The sequence below is a fragment of the Mauremys mutica genome, chromosome 1 (genome assembly GCF_020497125.1).
Source record: "Mauremys mutica isolate MM-2020 ecotype Southern chromosome 1, ASM2049712v1, whole genome shotgun sequence".
Lineage (NCBI taxonomy): Eukaryota > Metazoa > Chordata > Testudines > Geoemydidae > Mauremys > Mauremys mutica.
In genome coordinates this window covers 1,860,855-1,881,133 of record NC_059072.1, presented here as the reverse complement: position 1 = coordinate 1,881,133, position 20,279 = coordinate 1,860,855, and the positions used below count along the sequence as shown (strand labels likewise).

Here is a 20,279-nt window from a genome sequence, read left to right as displayed (position 1 = left end):
GTGGAGTATGTACATAAGCTATACTAAAGGCAAACCCACAGTAACCGTCTCCAGTTTGTGAGGGACCCCGTGGAGCCAGTCTCTAGGAGACAGATACATTCATGGAGGTTAAGTCCATTAATGGCTATTAGTTAGGATGGGTAAGGAATGGTGTCCCTAGACTCTGTTTGTCAGAGGATGGAGATGGATGGCAGGAGCGAGATCACTTGATCATTGCCTGTTAGGTTCACTCTCTCTGGGGCACCTGGCATTGGCCACTGTTGGAAGACAGGATATTGGGTTGGATGGTCCTTTGGTCTGACCCAGTATGGCCGTTCTTATGTTCTTATGTTCTAAGCTAAATGAACTCAAAGTTATGGAGACAGATATGAGTCAAGGAAGTGAGCAGAGTATCAGAAACCTGGAAAAATCTCTGATTGGATGTGCTCATGCATTTGGTCACAAGCTGAGGTGGTTCAAAAGTTTTCGATTTTTTTTAAGCAGAATTTTTTTATTGTTTCTTTAAACAAACAGAGCAAGCAGCAAATATTTGGCCATACACTTCTGAAACCGCAAACCATTTTCAGGTTTTGGCAGACTAATTTCAGCTTTTCAATTAAAAAAAAGCACAACAAATTTTGAAGGAAAGCAGACATTGTCCGTGATTTTTTTCTGCTTTTTAAAAACCCCTAGTTTTCGATCCAGAAAAAGTTTTGACGGAAAATATCTGTCCAACCCTTTTAATGAGCTTTAGTGCCTTTTAGCACTAGCTGATGCCGAGAACCAGTGATACCTTGTAAAGGTGACTTGAAAAGAAGTTTTCTCAAAACTGGGTTTGTGCCGAGATGCGGAAGGTTTTTAAATGTTTATTTTTCCCAGGGCTTCCCTGGGAAGGAGTGTGGGGGGCAAGTGGGGCAATTTGCCGCGGGCCCCACAGGGGCCCCCACGAGAATATAGTGTGCTATAGCATTGCAACTTTTTCTTTATGGAAGGGGCCCCTGAAATTGCTTTGCCCCTGGCCCCCTGAATCCTCTGGGTGGCCCTGTTCTTATTTAATATAAGGTCAAAACAGCCTATCTTACAGTCTGTTCCTATTCGCTTTCTTGCTTTCTATCTGCCTAGGCCCTGCTTTCAAGTCTCACGTTGTTAGAGTCAGTGTCAGCCTGACTTTGTTAGCTTGACTCTTGCTCGATTTCTAAAGACAAGCTAAGATCTTTATGTTCAATTCCCTTTTTTTTACTTTCACACTCCCCCCCTTTTGTGCTTCCAGCACAACTGTTATTTTTTGAAACCTTTATTTTTATTAAATTTTGTATTTTAGACTTTAAATTAAATGCTTTAACCTTATGGGTTTTGATTGGATGCAATGACAATGCATGGTTAGTATGGACATGAAAAGTGTTATTATGTTTTTATAACAACAATAACATAATTTTAAGCTAAACAACAATAATAAAACAGTAACATTTTCATGGCAATAATATGATGAGGTTGTTATACAGTTTTAGTCACAAAGCACAGTAAATTATACTTAGTACATAAAATAGATACTTTATGAGCTATATGAAAGGCATATTTTTTAACCTGATATATATTTTGAAGCATATGAATTTGCCCTTGTAATTTAGAAATTTTTTGAAACTCAGGTAGCAGTGAATACAAATTTTGGAACCGGTCAGGTACTAAGGCAGTTCAATTAAAAGGTATTTAAAACCTAAGGGCTGATTGTAAAATTTTATTTGCAGGCCACCACCCCGTGACACATTCTAATATAGACAATACCATATATTTTAATAAAACCCAGTGGCCAAGGCCTTTACACCTTAGTATTCCCTATGGGATGGTGTCAATAGTGCGGCAGCAATTTGGAACATTAACAAAGGCCAACAACATACTAAAAAGTTAGGGCAACTAAAAAAAAGCCACAGGTCTTCTTACTGGAGCACAGTTAACCCAAGTACAGGCTGGGGTGAATAAATTACATGTTATTTTTGCCCTTAGCTCAATGACCCAAAAGCTGTTAACAAAAATGGTATTAAATATCACTAAAACAAAAAAACAAAAAAAAAGCAGTAAAATCTGACATATTTAGAAAAAAGGGATTTTCAAAATGACCAGCTTATGACCATTCAAAGTAATTTTAAGCATCAGGCTTGGCCCACTGCCCATACAGTGCTTCAGAAATGTCATCTGATTTGTGGCCAAAAGACATGCTTGGAAAATTTTCCGGGTGGAAGTGCAGATGTTCGTAGTGCTTCTTTCAAGCATATGGGTTGGTTGGAGGGGTGTGGGCTACCACATATCAAATCCTGCCGGGTCCGTAAAAAAAATGCAAGTGAAATTAAATAATACACCATAATATTTGAAAAATTAAACCACCTGATATGCCTAATCAATTTATAGTCAATGCACCTTTTTTTAACATTTGTACAAAGTTTTATTGCTTAATTTCCTTCAGTAATTACAGTTAACTTTTTACTATTTAAAAAAAATTACTTGCTTATTTTTTAAAATGACACCCCAATCAACTAGATTTTACCATTTAAATATTATTGTAGGGATCTGAATTTTCCATGTTTGCATTTACTGCGTCCTTTACTTTTGCCACTATGCTCACCTCCCCGGGAAAGGGTCCACTGGAATTAGTGGCTCATAAGTAAGCTGCAAATTTCTATCTGCTGGGTCACAAGGTTCAGCTCACTCCCTTTGATTTTGGAACTCCCATGTCGGGTAGCCCTGGGGCGGCTGGAGTCAGTTTAGTCTTAGACCTGATCAGCGGCTCATTTACACACACACATTTACTTCCCATATTTTCATGCATTTTATTTAACAATAACCTTAATTTATTATGTCCGGACTTAATACAACATTTTCCTTATTTTGAGGTGGTAACAACCCCTCAGCACCGGTGCATTAACCTTAACTTTATTGGGACGAACTAAGTCCCCAGCACCACTTCAAACTAACCTTATTGAGAACCTCAGAACCACAATCACTATCCTACTTGAGGGCAGCAATAAACTATTCCTCAGAACCGCAATGACTAACTTTACTGGAGGGTGGCAACAGATTCCTCCGAACTGCTCTGGGTTTGACCATACTGCACAGTCAACAAGTTCGGATGGTGTAAGCCCAAAGGGACAGACGGCCCCATGGACAGTCCTCCTCCGATACCCCAACAGAGATTTCAAAAGGTCTCTTACCTCTATTATGGAGCCATGGGGTTCAAAGGGGAATGGTCTGGAGTGATTTGTCGCTGTCCCAGCCAGGCGTTTGCCATCCGAGTCACGGCACCAAATTGTGGAAGAATAACACAGTCTTCATCCTTAGGCTGGCTGCAACATGTCAGAGGCAGTTTATTCTCAAGAAATCGCAAAAGGGGGTGAGTGCACAAGGGCAGGTCTCCCAAAAGATAAACAATGAAGGCAAGCATTGATACCTTTTGTTACATGCAGTAATGATCAACAGTTAGATTTTGTTTATACACACTGTTTTCCTGATATTTTATTTTCCTTAGCAGTTCTTGCTATAGTCTGCGTTCCATTCTTATTTAACATAAGGTCAAAACAACCTATGTCTGTTCCTATTCGCTTTCTTGCTTTCTATCTGCCTAGGCCCTGCTTTCAAGTCTCACGTTATTAGAATCAGGTCTCAGCCTGACTTTGTTAGCTTGACTCTTGCTCGATTTCTAAAGACAAACTAAGATCTTTATCCGACCAAGTGGGTATTCACTCACGAAAGCTCATGCTCCAAAACGTGTTAGTCTATAAGGTGCCACAGGATTCTTTGCTGCTTTTTAAGATCTTTATGTTCAATTCCCTTTATTTATTTTTTTACTTTCACTCTGGGGACAGATCAGATGATCAAAATGTGGATAATATGAAGCAGGGGTAGGCAACCTATGGCAAGCATGCTGAAGGCGGCATGTGAGCTGATTTTCAGTGGCACTCACGCTGCCCGGGTCCTGGCCACTGGTTCAGGGGGGCTCTGCGTTTTATTTAATTTTAAATGAAGTCTCTTAAACATTTTTAAAGCATTATTTACTTTACATACAACAATAGTTTAGTTATATATTATAGACTTATAAAAAGAGACCTTCTAAAAACATTAAAATGTATGACTGGATGCGAAACCTTAAATTACAGTGAATAAATGAAGACTCAGCACAGCACTTCTGAAAGGTTGCCGACCCCTGAAATGGAGAATGGGAAAGTGTGAGGCTGCAGCACCATCTAGCAGCCAGAGGAGAAATCGACTGTTTCTGGACCTGTGTGCATTGGTTGTTCGGTTAATATGCAGAGCCGGATAATGGGAGGTTGGATAAACAGGATTCTACTGCATTCAATCTGCCATGGCTGAACCTGATAGGACACCTCATATCGTACACTGCTACGAGTGACAATCTCAAACGGATCTTCACAGCTCCCCATCCTCCACCTGCCAGGAGGTAGGTATAAGAGGATTGTTATCCCTAACTGACAGAGGGAGAAACCAAGGCTGAGAAAGGTGCAGGGACTTGTCTTATGTCATGCAGCCAGTCAGTGGCAGACTTCGGAATAGGACCAGGACTCCTGACTTTCAAACTAACCATCAGTCTTGAATTTCATACACTGAATGATCAGAACAAAGTGTTCTAAAATGAGCTACAGACCAACCACTGTTCACAGTAATTATTCAGCAAGTATTTTAGAGGCACTAGAACATTAGAGAGAATCGTGAACTGCTCAGAGACAATTAATGGAGAGAAGAAGCACAATTCATCAAGCACATGACTGGTTATGTCTTATTTCCTTAGTCATAAAAAGAACAATAAAGTCCTGAGTCTCCTCCCTGTCGCTAGACCCCCAGCTCAGCCAATCAGGATGGAGACCCTGAGGGGTGGGAGGCTGAGGATTCTCATCAGATGGCCCAAAGAACGGCCAAAGTCACCAGTGGGGATGACAGTCAGAGCACTCCTCCAGTCCCACCTCTTTGTGAGGGCCTCCCACCATGAGGGCTGGAGAGCAGCCTCCTCCTTGCCAGTGGAGGAAGGGGAGTAGGGAAAAGGGAAACCAAAACACACAACCCCCAATGACTCCAGTGATTGTAAGGGACAAAGGCCTAGGTGGGAAAAAACCTCTGCCACCCTCACCTAGTATTTCCCGGGCCTAGAATTTGGCCGGCACCAGGTGGATCAGGTTAAATAGGTTCCAAACTTCTCTGAGGCTCTTACCTCCTCAACAGGGACGTCTGTTTTCTAGTAAAATTATTACTGGGAAAGGAGAAAACTCCAGAGAGGCTCCTCCTCATGCTCATGTACCTGAACCTGAATTCTCTCTCAATCTTCAAGGAGTGACCTCGAGAAAGAGACTGGCTGCAGCAAAGCCACGGGGCTCTCTGAGATTGCCCCTGGCCTGCAGCCTGTCCTGCCTGGCCCTTGTCAGGGTCTCTCTGTGAGGTCACCGACTCCCAACCTCCTCTGACCAATAAGCTGAGGCCCTGGAAAAGGCCCTTGTGGTGTCACATCCTCACCCACCACTGCCCTGCAGGGCTGATGTCCTGCCCCTGGCCAAACCCTTTGGATGTTTGAGCTGCTCCCCTTGTATCACCCCCCACTCACTCACTGTTAGTTCTGGGGATCAAGCAGGCTGCACATGAAAATATCAGATGCTGCTCGACGTGCCACACTCGGTTTCTCATAGATGTGTAGACTTTAAGGCCAGAAGAGACCAATACATCATCTAACCTGACCCCTCCCCACCCCCGCATATCACAGGCCTCCTGTAGAGCAAAGTGGCTAGTTGAGGACCAAAGCCTGGTCTTCATTAGAAGACACCAGTAGGTGGAGAAACCACCACTTCCCTAGGGAGTTTGGAGGAAACTGATGCAGTGAGAGGAAGGGAAATGACGCCAAAGCCACACTTGTGAGTCTGTATCACAATTCATGTGCACAACGGCACTGTGCTAAGGTTGTACAAGCAACCTCAACGCTGGTGTTTCCTAATGTGTAAAGGCCTGTTCTGCACACAGTTCTTTGTACTAATACAACTATTTTGGTTAGGATGCATTTATGTATATAGTGCTACCTAAATAGTTGCTCTGGCACAAATTCTAGCGTGAACACAGCCGTATCTCTGTAAAAGTGCTTTACGGCAATATAGCTTATTCCCCTGACTGTGCTGGGATATCCTGGTACAAAGCACCTTTACACCGATATGACAGTGTCCATACTAGGGGGGTTGTACTGCTTTAACTATACTAGTGGCGCTCAAGCAGCACAACTTTCTAGTGTAAACAAGCCCCTGCTCACCAGCACTCATGCACCTTTATACTGAATTAAACCAAGAGAGTCGGGCTCTTGTTCAGAGGGAAGAGAGGTTGCCTCCCCCCAGGAAAAATGGCACTCGGCTACTTGGCCCTCAGGTACTATGGTGATGGGCACCAACTGAAAAACCTAGATAAATAGCTCCCGTGTTCCATGGCGACTAATGAACGTCGGTGCCGAGGTGTCATGGGGTTGCTGGTCCCTTTCAGGGGAATCTGGCCCAGGTTACGTATGGGAAGCTAATTTAAAAGGAAGGAGCCCATGTAGGCAGTTAATTGTCTGTCGAGCACCTGGCCCTGACAAGGCCCATCAGGACTCAGTGCAAGGCGGTGCTCTTGGGGACAGGAGCTCTCTGTTGCTGCGAAGAAGGAGAGCTACAGCCTGTCAAACTCTCTAGGCTGTCAGGTAAAATGATGGAGTAGAAAGGGGACTGCATTAGCCCCCAGCTCAGCCAATCAGTGTTGAGACTGTGAGGGCAGGAAGCTGAGGGTTCTCACCAGTGAGTCAGCTCATCAGATGATCTGAACATTAAATGAACATGTCCTGGGTGGATTGGCTTTGGCTGTAGCGCTAGCATTTAGATGCAGCATTTATAAGCACGATCATGAGAAATTTATTCACTTCAAAGCACTTAGTATAACCTATTGAGCCACATTCATTATAGTTTGTTTCTGTTGCTTTTGGGAGTTGAAGGGCACTTGTCATCTTCTCCTTATTTGTACTTTAAATGAAAAGGTCAGACAGCCCAAGTTTTAAAAAGCGGTAACCCTGGCTTCTGTAGCCGATTGGTCACCCCACTCTGAAACTGTATTTTGGAATGATTCATTCCCTACAGATTTAACAATCATTTTTCAGCTACAACCACTATTCATTCACTTTCTACCCCTGGGGAAATTATGCCCCAAAATTTAAAAATTCTGCACAAAATTTTAAAAATTCTTCACACAATATTTTTAAATTCTGCAAAATTCTGCATATTTCATTTATCAAAATAACACAGTATAATCACACCTATTTCAATTATTTTGGAAATTTATTTCAAAATACCTGTCAGCAAGTATGTCTGTAACAATACAGACAACAGAACAGATTAGGAAATGTTTATTGACAAATAGTTCCTTACTAGGCATATTAATTCAGAACTCTGAGTAATAGTTCATTTAAACTGTAGTGAGTTGGTGTGGCTCCCCTCCTGCCCAGCAGAGGGAGCAACCCTGCAGACACCCAAGTGGGAGGAGCCATCACCGCCTGTTCCTGCCCCCCAGAAGTCAAGGGGCGGGACAGGAAGTATAAAAGCCGGTCGCCAGAGCTCAGTCAGGCCCCAGCCGCCGCAGGGAGCAGACGTGCCGCCGGGAGCTCGTGACTGGGAAACCTCTGGGACCCGAGGCAGTTGCCCTGACTGGCCTGAGCCCCCCCCCCGCACCCGTTACTGGGAGGAGCCGCCGGAGCCTCCCCATCCCTGCTGTTACCCAGAGGAGCCGCCTGAGCCCGGCTGGCCGGACTTCCCCGAAGGGCTACTGGACCTGCCACCAAGCCCCGGTCGAGAGGAGCCCATGCTGGTGGACTGGCCTGGAACCGGTGCCACGGACGAGGTAGGCCCTGAGGGGGGAACTGGAAGTAGCCTGGGGGTAGCCAACCCCGGTCAGGCTGCAGAAGCAGAGGTCCCGATGTCAGTGTGTTGCGGTCAGGACCCTGCTGACCGTCAGTGGTGATAGCCGCTGCCAGGGCCCTGGGCTGGGACGCAGTGGAGTGGGTGGGCCTGCGTCCCTCCTGCCACCCCACTCACAGGTGGCAGTCTTCCCCCTCTCCCCAGCGCGCAGGCATAAGGGCCTGGGCCTATATACAAACTTGGTATCTTGTTGCTCAGCCCCTGCACCAGAGGGCTTGAGCCCTGATTGTTTGTCGCCCCGCCCTGATCCAGGGCCTGGGCCTGTACTCAAACTGTTTGCTGCTCAGCCCCTGCATCAGAGGGCCTGAGCTCCCTAACTTTGTATATTGTTGCCCAGCCCCTTCACCAAAGGGCCTGGGCCTTCCTGAACTATTTGTATTGTTGCTCACCCCTGCACCAGAGGGCCTGTTGGTGTCATTAGGCATGACTCTAGGTAACTCAGGAGGGTGGAAAACCACAGTGTCAATGAAGCCCTTCTGTACCAGGCCTGAACAGATCCAAAGTTATTTTATGCTTGCCCAGAGCGCCTCCATGTTTAAACTCTAATTGACCTTACAGGCCAGCAACCGAGAATGGAATGTGTAATAGCCAGTTATCAGGTGCAACCCCACTCACACCGGTATCAGAAAATAATAATGAGGCCTGTATGCCTCTGGCTAAGGGGCAAGATAACAGATCAAAGGAAATAGGACAGGATAACGGTTCAAAAAGAAGTTACTAATGAGCTAAATTGTTAGATGCCAATTATGACTTAACTGCTTAATGTAATTGCTAGCTGCATAGTGTACCTGCTACATGGGAAATAAGAGGGAGGGGGAGTAGGAGGGGCGGAAGGGGGAGGAGTGGGGGGGTAATAGGAATGTTTAGCTGAAGTTATGTATAAAGAGAGAAAGGCTGTTTGTATCTGGGTGCTTGATTTGAGACGTGTCTGTGTCTCCCTGCACCACTTTGAGGTCTCAAATAAACTTTGTCTGCTTCTCCACCTTGGTGTGTTTATTGGAGTGAAGCACACCGGGCAACGAACCACTGTTGCTGCCTTGGGCACTCGGTGCCGGCAACAGGCCTGAGCACCGGGACTGTGTGTTTGGGGCCCGCCCGAACCTAGGGCGGGGCCCCTCTAAGTGGTACCGTTGTGCAGCCCCGAGACAGGGGGCCGGGCCATGCGATACTGCGTTGGTCGCCCCGGAACGCCGGGGCCTGACCGGAACAGGGGACGTGTAGTGCACCGGTGTGGCTCCCCTATAGTACAAAACCGTATTTCCTGTGCCCCTCAGAAGCAGTGCAAAGGCTTGGGGGAGTCAGGGTTAATGGAGGAGCTGTGGGAGAGGGAAGTAATTGCTGGGAAGGGTCCTGAGTATGAACTTGAAGAGTTGCTGGGTATGGGTTGGAACAGGCTGGAACAGGTTTTTTTGGAGGACGGGGAGAGATTGTTAGGGAGGATGCCCCATACAGACCCTGGCTGACCCCATCCCCTCCCATTTAGTGAGACACAGCTTCCCCTGTCCAGTTGTGTCTCTACACCTCATGTGTCCTTGCACCCCCATCTCCATGTGGCCCTGCACACCCTTCCCCTGTCCCCATGTGTCTCTATGCCCCCAGTGAGCCACCCCCGTCCCCATGTGTCCCTGGACACCTCAGCCAGCCACTCCCTTCATCTCCAGGCATCTCTGTGCCCCTACTCAGCTGCCCCTTCCCCTCATGTGGCCACGCACCTCCCTCCTCCCTGTGGCCCTGCACCCCTACTCCCATTCAGCCCCTGCCATAGTCTGTTCTCTCCCACTAGCCTTTGGAACCCTTGTTTGACAGCTGCAGTGGCACAGGAGCAGAAAACAGAGCTGTAAACAGGGGAGTTTCAGTGGGAGTTTGCGGGGGAGACTAGGAGAGCTAGGCAGAGGAATAGACAGGCCAGTGAAGGGAGTGAGTGGTGTTCTGCCATTTTTCTGGTGCCTGTTGGGGGTTTGTTTTGCTGTAGGTGGTGGTGGTTTGTTTTGGTTTGTGTTTCCTGGACTAACAGGTTTTAGGTGGGAAGGCTCTGACCGATACAGAGGCAGCAGTGAAAGACACAATGAGGATGACTGGATGTGGAAGCTGTGGCATGTACATGATCCTGGAGGGGGTACCTGAAAAGAGTTTTGTCTGCACAAAGTGCCGACTGATAGAGCAGATGGAAGAAAAGATGCAGGTGGAAACTCTGGTAGAGTGTAGATGGGGGTTCGAGCAGATGATGGAGCAAAGACATGAGGAGGCTGAAGGGAAAAGCTCAGACTTGCAGATGGAAGCAGGACCAAAGAATTCTGAGGGGAGACTGCTGGGTGAGGAAAGTGGACGGTGGAAGCATGTGACTAAGAGAACTAGGCAGAGGAAAAGACGGGCCAGTGAAGGAGAAATAGAGCTCAGGAACAAGTTTGCAGAGTTGGAAAATGAAGAAGGGGCTCAGCAGGTGGTCGCTGAAGGTGGGAGCGCAAGGAAGAAGAGAAGAGCAGCTAGTCCTATAGGAGGAGGGGAAGAGTCAATGGAGACAACACCAAATATGAGCCCCAGGAGGATACGGGATGAGGATTACAAGGGTGAATAGGAATCGAGGGGACTTGCAGCCAGATGGAACAGGGAGGGGATAGACTGGAAAAATCACACTGTCACCAGGAAAAGGCAGGTCTACATGATTGGGGACTCCTTACTGAGAAGAATAGACAGGCCTGTAACTAGAGCTGATCCGGAGAACAGAAGGGTGCGCTGTCTGCCGGGTGCTAAGATACGGGATGTGGACCTGAGGCTGAAAAGGATCCTAACAGGAGCGGGAAAGAATCCGCTGATTGTCCTTCATGTGGGAACGAGTGATACGGCTAGATTCTCGCTGGAACGTATCAAGGGAGACTATGCCAGGCTGGGGAAGACGCTTAAGGAAATCGAGGCTCAGGTGATCTTCAGTGGGATTCTGCCTGTTCCTAGAGAAGGGCAACAAAGATGCGACAAGATTATGGCGATCAACAGATGGCTCGGGCAGTGGTGCTATAAGGAGGGCTTTGGGATGTACGGCCACTGGGAAGCATTCATGGACAGAGGACTGTTCTCTCGGGATGGACTTCACCTGAGTAAGGAGGGAAATAGACTTCTAGGATGGAGGCTGGCACAACTGATTAAGAGAGCTTTAAACTAGGAATTTGGGGGAGATGGTTGGGAGATGTCCAGGTAATCTCCACACCAGAATTTAACATTGAGAGGTGTGTCAAATTGCCAGCACTATTATGATGGGTCTCACGCTTTCTCTTCTTTGGGGGGGTTCAGGGCACCATTTCTTGCCCCTAAATTGGAATATTAATTGCCCCACTAGTGTCCTAGAGGAGGGGAGTGGAGAGGGAGGGACCTGGGCCTACCCTCTACTCCAGGTCCCAGCCCAGGGGCATTGAGGATAGTGGTGAACCACTTGAACTGACTTCCTTCCTCTGGGCTACTTCCCTCTCCTGCCCTTCAGCTTGTGTGTGTGGGGGGTGCTTCCTGCCCTCCCTCTGTACAAGCCAAGTGCCCTTTTACCTAGGGTCTTGGACTTCTTAGCTCACTGCAGCACTTCTCCAAACTGTCCTCTGCTTCCCTTCAAACTGTTCTCTGCTCCAACACCAATCCTCTCTGCTCCAACTCCCACACTGTCTGATTGAAGCAGGGTTTTTTATCATGTGACTGGCTTCAGGTGCTCTAATTGGCTTCAGGTCCTCTAGTTAATCTATAGCAAACTTTCTTCCCCTTACAGGGAATAAGGCTCCCTTCTAACCCTCTCATGCTGCCCTCTGGCCATGCTGTATCACAGAGGGAAGAAAACAAACTAAGAGAGGATGCAGCTGTGGGTAGGAAAATGGACATAAGGAGGAAGGGTAGTGTGGATACCAGTCTAATAGGTGATATTAGTGGTAGAATGTCTGTGCTTAACCGAGTAAAGAATGTCAGTGAAGCCAAACGGCAAAAATTAAGATGTTTGTACACTAATGCGAGGAGCCTAGGTAACAAAATGGAGGAACTAGAGCTACTGGTGCAGGAAGTGAAACCGGATATTGTAGGGATAACAGAAACATGGTGGAATAGTAGTCATGACTGGAGTACAGGTATTGAAGGCTATGTGCTGTTTAGGAAAGACAGAAATAAAGGCAAAGGTGGTGGAGTAGCACTGTATATCAATGATGAGGTTAACTGTAAAGAAATAAGAAGTGATGGAATGGATAAGACAGAGTCTGTCTGGGGAAAAATCACATTGGGAAAGAAAGCTACTAGAGCCTCCCCTGAGATAGTGCTTGGGGTGTGCTACAGACTGCCGGGATCTGATTTGGATATGGATAGAGACCTCTTTAATGTTTTTAATGAAGTAAATACGAATGGGGATTGTGTGATCATGGGAGACTTTAACTTCCCAGATATAGACTGGAGGACAAGTGCTAGTAACAATAATAGGGCTCAGATTTTTCTGGATGGAATAGCTGATGGATTTCTTCACCAAGTAGTTGAAGAACCAACAAGAGGGGATGCCATTTTAGATTTGGTTTTGGTGAGTAGTGAGGACCTCATTGAAGAAATGGTTGTAGGGGACAACCTTGGTTCGAACGATCATGAGCTAATTCAGTTCAAACTAAATGGCCAGGGCTTTATAAAGCCACGCACAAGCGACCAGGGAGCTTTGCGAACAGGGGCTGCTAACAGGGAGTTTCGCAAGGGAGTTTGGAAGGGCAGTGGGAAGGGAGTGGGAGTCCTGTGTCAGCCTACCTCTTCCCCTGAAGTCCCCTTAAAACCTATAAACCAAACCACATTTCGAAACCTCTTTCTGTAAACCACCCTTCCATTAACTAGGAGACAATACAGGCAGAAGCCCAGCAGCAGAGTGGGGGCAATCCAGTTTATTGCACTGAGTGTTGCATGTATGTACCTGCCCTGTGGGCGGGTGGCGTATGTGTGCAGTCAGTGCAAGGAGCTCCTGGCCCTCAGAGACCATGTATGGACTTTGGAGGCCAGGGTGGCGGAACTGGAGGAGCTAAGAGAGGCAGAGAAGTATGTTGATGAGGCTTTCCGGGATACTGTAGAATTGTCCCACCTCCACTCAGACAGCCCCTGCACTGTTGAGGAGGAAGAACGGCCCAGGGAAGCAGAGCAGTCAATGGGAGCAGAGGGAAACCTTCCCGTAGTTGGGACCCTCCTTCCAGATGGTGCTGGGTTGCCTCTCGCACTGAGGTTACCTCTCCGGGGGAGGAAACTCCAGTTTCTAGGAAAAGGCAGGTGTTAGTAATGGGAGATTCGATTATTAGAAACGTAGGTAGCTGGGTTTGTGATGACCGAGAGAACCGTATGGTGATTGCCTGCCTGGTGCGAAGGTTGAGGATCTCTTGAGGCATCTAGACAGACTTATGTGTAGTTCTGGCGAGGAGCCGGTGGTCGTGGTACATATAGGTACCAATGACATAGGGAAGGGTAGGAGAGATGTCCTGGAAGCCAAATTTAGGCTGCTAGGGAAGAGACTGAAATCCAGGACCTCTATGGTGGCATTCTCAGAAATACTCCAAGTTCCACGCACAGGGCCAGGTAGGCAGGCAGAGCTTCAGAGTCTCAATGCGTGGATGAGACGATGGTGTAGAGAGGAGGGGTTCATATTCATTAGGAACTGGGGAAACTTCTGGGATGGGAGGAGCCTATACAGGAGAGATGGGCTCCACCTAAACCAAAATGGAACCAGACTGCTGGCACTGAACATTAAAAAGGTTATAGAGCAGTTTTTAAACTAGGAGATGGGGGAAAGCCGACTGCTGCAGAGGAGCATGTGGATCGGACACAGACTTCTCTTAGGGGAGAGTCTGATGATAGAGAATCTCCAGGTTATAGTCAGGAGCAGGGGACGGAAGAGGATAATGTAAGGGCCAGATCAGATGATAAACAGTCACATAAAGTGCTTGTACACAAATGCTAGAAGTCTAAATAATAAGATGGGTGAACTAGAGTGCCTTGTGATAAAGGAGGATATTGATATAATAGGCATCACAGAAACCTGGTGGACTGAGAGCAATCAATGGGACACAATCATTCCGGGGTACAAAATATATCGGAAGGACAGAACACGTCGTATAGGGGGAGGAGTGGCACTATATATGAAAGAAAATGTAGATTCAAATGAAGTAAAAATCTTAAGCGAATCCACATGTTCCATAGAATCTCTATGGATAGAAATGTCATGCTCTAATAAAAATATAATATTAGGGATCTATTATCGACCACCTGACCAGGACAGTAATAGTAATGATGAAATGCTAAGGGAAATTAGAGAGGCTATCAAAATTAAGAACCCAATAATAGTGGGGGATTTCAATTATCCCCATATTGACTGGGAACATTTCACTTCAGGACAAAATGCAGAGAGAAAGTTTCTCGATACTTTAAATGACTGCTTCATGGAGCAGGTGGTACGGAAACCCACAAGGGGAGAGGCAACTCTAGATTTAATCCTGAGTGGAGCGCAGGAGCTGGTCCAAGAGGTAACTATAGCAGGACTGCTTGGAAATAGTGACCATAATACAATAGCATTCAACATCTCTGTGGTGGGAAGAACACCTCAACAGCCCAACACTGTGGCATTTAATTTCAAAAGGGGAACTATACAAAAATGAGGGGGTTAGTTAAACAAAAGTTAAAAGGTACAGTGACTAAAGTGAAATCCCTACAAGCTGCATGGGCCCTTTTTAAAGACACCATAATAGAGGCCCAACTTCAATGTATACCCCAAATTAAGAAAAACAGTAAAAGAACTAAAAAAGAGCCACCGTGGCTTAACAACCATGTCAAAGAAGCAGTGAGAGATAAAAAGACTTCCTTTAAAAAGTGGAAGTCAAATCCTAGTGAGGTAAATAGAAAGGAGCACAAACACTGCCAACTTAAGTGCAAGACTGTAATAAGAAAAGCCAAAGAGGAGTTTGAAGAACGGCTAGCCAAAAACTCCAAAGATAATAACAAAATGTTTTTTAAGTACATCAGAAGCAGGAAGCCTGCTAAACAATCAGTGGGGACCCTTGACGATCGAAATACAAAAGGAGCGCTTAAAGACGATAAAGTCATTGCGGAGAAACTAAATGGATTCTTTGCTTCAGTCTTCACGGCTGAGGATGTTAGGGAGATTCCCAAACCTGAGCTGGCTTTTGTAGGTGACAAATCTGAGGAACGATCACAGATTGAAGTGTCACTAGAGGAGGTTTTGGAATTAATTGATAAACTCAACATTAACAAGTCACCAGGACAGATGGCATTCACCCAAGAGTTCTGAAAGAACTCAAATGTGAAGTTGCGGAACTATTAACTAAGGTTTGTAACCTGTCCTTTAAATCGGCTTCGGTACCCAAAGACTGGAAGCTAGCTAATGTAACACCAATATTTAAAAAGGGCTCTAGAGATGATCCCGGCAATTACAGACCGGTAAGTTTAGCGTCAGTACTGGGCAAATTAGTTGAAACAATAGTAAAGAATAAAATTGTCAGACACACAGGAGAACATAAGTTGTTGGGCAAAAGTCAACATGGTATCTGTAAGGGGAAATCGTATTTTACTAATCTATTAGAGTTTTTGAAGAGGTCAACAAACATGGACAAGGGGGATCCAGTGGACATAATGTACTTAGATTTCCAGAAAGCCTTTGACAAGGTCCCTCACCAAAGGCTCTTACGTAAATTAAGCTGTCATGGGATAAAAGGGAAGGTCCTTTCATGGACTGAGAACTGGTTAAAAGACAGGGAACAAAGGGTAGGAATTAATGGTAAATTCTCAGAATGGAGAGGGGTAACTAGTGGTGTTCCCCAAGGGTCAGTCCTAGGACCAATCCTATTCAATTTATTCATAAATGATCTGGAGAAAGGGGTAAACAGTGAGATGGCCAAGTTTGCAGATGATACTAAACTGCTCAAGATAGTTAAGACCAAAGCAGATTGTGAAGAACTTCAAAAAGATCTCACAAAACTAAGTGATTGGGTAACAAAATGGCAAATGAAATTTAATGTGGATAAATGTAAAGTAATGCACATTAGAAAAATTAACCCCAATTATACATACAACATGATGGGGGCTAATTTTGCTACAACGAGTCAGGAAAAAGATCTTGGCGTCATCGTGGATAGTTCTCTAAAGATGTCCACGCAGTGTGCAGAGGCGGTCAAAAAAGCAAATAGGATGTTAGGAATCATTAAAAAGGGGACAGAGAATAAGACTGAGAATATAGTATTGCCCTTATATAAATCCATGGTATGCCCACATCTCGAATACTGTGTACAGATGTGGTCTCCTCACCTCAAAAAAGATATTCTAGCACTAAAAAAGGTTCAGAAAAGGGCAACTAAAATGATTAGGGGTTTGGAGAGGGTCCCATATGAGGAAAGATTAAAGAGGCTAGGACTCTTCAGCTTGGAAAAGAGAAGACTAAAGGGGGATATGATAGAGGTATATAAAATCATGGGTGATGTTGAGAAAGTGGATAAGGAAAAGTTATTTACTTATTCCCATAATACAAGAACTACAGGTCGCCAAATGAAATTAATAGGCAGCAGGTTTAAAACAAATAAAAGGAAGTTCTTCTTCACACAGCGCACAGTCAACTTGTGGAACTCCTTACCTGAGGAGGTTGTGAAGGCTAGGACTATAACAATGTTTAAAAGGGGACTGGATAAATTCATGGTGGCTAAGTCCATAAATGGCTATTAGCCAGGATGGGTAAGAATGGTGTCCCTAGCCTCTTTTCATCAGAGGATGGAGATGGATGGCAGGAGAGAGATCACTTGATCATTGCCTGTTAGGTTCACTCCCTCTGGGGCACCTGGCATTGGCCACTGTCGGTAAACAGATACTGGGCTAGATGGACCTTTGGTCTGACCCGGTACGGCTGTTCTTATGTTCTTATGGAAGGATAAACAAAAATAGATCTGAGAGTAGGGTTTTTTATTTCAAAAGGGCTAACTTTAAAGAATTAAGGAAATTAGTTAGGGGAATGGATTGGACTGAAGAACTTGTGACGCTAAAGGCAGAAGACGCCTGGAATTACTTCAAGTCAAAGTTGCAGAAACTATCAGAAGCCTGCATCCAAAGAAAGGGGAAAAATTCATAGGCAGGAGTTGTAGACCAAGCTGGATGAGCAAGCATCTCAGAGAGGTGATTAAGAAAAAGCAGAAAGCCTACAAGGATTGGAAGATGGGAGTGATCAGCAAGCAAACCTACCTTATTGAGGTTAGAACATGTAGGGATAAAATGAGAACGGCCAAAAGCCATGTAGAGTTGGACCTTGAAAAGGGAATTAAGACCAATAGTAAAAGGTTTTATAGCCATATAAATAAGAAGAAAACAAAGAAAGAAGAAGTGGGACTGCTAAACACTGAGGATGGAGTGGAGGTTAAGGATAATCTAGGCATGGTCCAATATCTAAACAAATACTTTGCCTCAGTCTTTAATGAGGCTAATGAGGAGCTTAGGGATAATGGTAGGATGCCAAATGGGAATGAGGATATGGAGGTAGATATTACCACATCCGAGGTAGATGCCAAACTCGAAAAGCTTAATGGGACTAAATCGGGGGGCCCAGATAATCTTCATCCAAGAATATTAAAGGAACTGGCACATGAAATTGCAAGCCCATTAGCAAGTATTTTTAATGAATCAGTAAACTCAGGGGTTGTACGTACAACTGGAGTATTGCTAACATAGTTCCTATTTTTAAGAAAGGGAAAAAAAGTGATCCGAGTAACTATAGGCCTGTTAGTTTGACATCTGTTGTATGCAAGGTCTTGGAAAAATTTTGAAGGAGAAAGTAGTTAAGGACATTGAGGTCAGTGGTAATTGGGACAAAATACAACATGGTTTTATAAAAGGTAGATCGTGCCAAACCAATCTAATCTCCTTCTTTGAGATTTTTTAGACAAAGGAATCACAGTGGATCTAATTTACTTCGATTTCAGTAAGGCATTTGATATGGTTCCACATGGGGAATTATTAGTTAAATTGGAAAAGATGGGGATCAATATGAAAATTGAAAGGGGATAAGGAACTGGTTAAAGGGGAGACTACAACGGGTCATACTGAAAGGTGAACTGTCAGGCTGAAAGGAGGTTACTAGTGGAGTTCCTCAGGGATCGGTTTTGGGACCAAACTTATTTAAACTTTTTATTACTGACCTTGGCACAAAAAGTGGGAATGTGCTAATAAAGTTTGCAGATGACACAAAGCTGGGTGGTATTGCTAGCACAGAGAAAGACCGGGATATCCTACAGGAAGATCTAGATGACCTTGTAAACTGGAGTAATAGTAAAAGGATGAAATTTAATAGTGAAAAGTGCAAATTCATGCATTTAGGGATTAATAACAAGAATTTTGGTTATAAATTGGGGACACATCAGTTGGAAGTAACAGAGGAGGAGAAGAACCTTGAGTATTGGTTGATCACATGATGACTATGAGCCGCCAATGTGATATGGCCATTAAAAAAGCTAATGCACTTTTAGGATGCATCAGGTGAGGTATTTCCAGCAAAGATAAGGAGGTGTTAGTACCGTTGTACAAGACACTGGTGAGACCTCATCTGGAATACCATGTGCAGTTCTGGTCTCCCATGTTTAAGAAGGATGAATTCAAACTGGAACAGGTACAAAGAAGGGCTACTAGGATGATCCGAGGAATGGAAAACCTGTCTTATGAAAGGAGACTCAAAGAGCTTGGCTTGTTTAGCCTACCGAAAGAAGACTGAGGGGAGATATGATTGTTCTTTATAAATATATCAGAGGGATAAATATCAGGGAGGGAGAGGAATTATTTAAGCTTAGTACCAATGTGGACACAAGAACAAATGGATATAAACTGGACACTAGGAAGTTTAGACTTGAAATTAGATGACACGGACAGGGAGCTACAGACAGGGGAGTTTGAGAGGGAGTTCGACAGAGGGAAGCTTACGATGGTTAGGAAGACCCGCAATACCTGTGCCAGCACTGCTTCTGTCTCCTCCACCTGCACCTGTATCCAGACAGAACCTAACCATGGATGCCTCTGCCCAGATCCTGGTGTGGATTTGCAGAGATTGTGACCTGCATTTCCCACTCACTCAAAGCCAGGCTTGGGGGACCATCCAATGTGAAAGGTGCCTGCTGGTGGAATCTCTCAGGCAGCAGGTGGGGGAGCTACAGGAGGAGGTGGCTGGGCTGAGGAGCATCTGAATCCATGAGCAATTCCTGGACAGTGCCCATGTGGAGACAGCTGAGGTAGCTGTCCCAGTACACAGGACTGCTGACACACCACTGGTGGAGGAGGAGATGGCTCAGGGTGGACACTGGCAGCTGGTTACTTCTGGCAGCAGGCAGTGCTCCACCCCTGCTCCAAACCCTCCCGCCGTGGTAATAGGAAACCATTATACTCTTCTTGATACAGGAGAGAAGGAACCACCCCCTACAGTAAAGGAGGTGAAGCCTCATACCACTAAGGCTGGGAGGTCTGCTGCCACCACTGTGAATAGGAAACGTAGGGTAGCGGTGGTCAGGGACTCTCTTCTGAGGGGGACGGAGGCACCCATCTGTCGCCCTGACATTTCATCTCGGGAGGTATGCTGCCTGCCAGGGGCCCGTATCTGAGATGTTACAGAGGCATTGTCGAGGATTATCCAGTCCTCTGACTACTACCCCATGCTACTCATCCATGTGGGCACAAATTATACTGTGAGGTGTGACACTGCATGGGTCAAAAGTGACTACAGGGCTCTGGGGGTACAGGGAAGGAGTTTGGAGCGCAGGTGGTATTCTCTTCGATTCTTCCTGTCAAACGTAGGGGCCCGGGCAGAGACAGGTGCATTGTGGAGGTGAATGCCTGGCTGCGAAGATGGTGTCGCCAGGAGAGCTTTGGCTTCCTCGACCACGGGATGCTATTCGAGGAAGGACTGCTAGGCAGAGATGGCGCTCACCTTTCGAGGAGGGGAAAGACCCTATTTGCACACAGACTGGCTAACCTAGTGAGGAGGGCTTTAAACTAGGTTCGACGGGGACAGGTGAGCAAAGCCCACAGGTAAGTGGGGAACATGGAGACCTGGGAGATGGGTCGGAAACAAGAGGGAGCGTGGGCCATAATGGCAGAGAGAAAGGAGGGTCAGGGCAAAACTGGGAGGCAAGATCAAACCAATATCTTAGATGCCTATATACAAATGCAAGAAGTATGGGCAATAAGCAGGAAGAACTGGAAGTGCTAATAAATAAATACAACTATGACATTGTTGAAGCAGCAAAGAATCCTGTGGCACCTTATAGACTAACAGACGTTTTGCAGCATGAGCTTTCGTGGGTGAATACCCACTTC

The 20,279-nt window shown here is 45.7% G+C and overlaps 1 long non-coding RNA gene across 2 annotated transcripts in view; it reads right to left on the bottom strand.

Annotated features, from left to right (window-relative positions):
• Positions 1–5,391, bottom strand: part of LOC123375852 — a 43,066-nt gene extending 37,675 nt beyond the window's left edge. For both annotated transcript variants that reach the window (XR_006581596.1, XR_006581594.1), the window contains exons 1-2: positions 5,192–5,391; positions 3,183–3,314 (exon numbers count right to left, since the gene is read on the bottom strand). This is a non-coding gene — a long non-coding RNA (uncharacterized LOC123375852). The remainder of the gene's footprint in view (positions 1–3,182; positions 3,315–5,191) is intronic.
• Between the last annotated feature and the right edge of the window lie 14,888 nt (positions 5,392–20,279).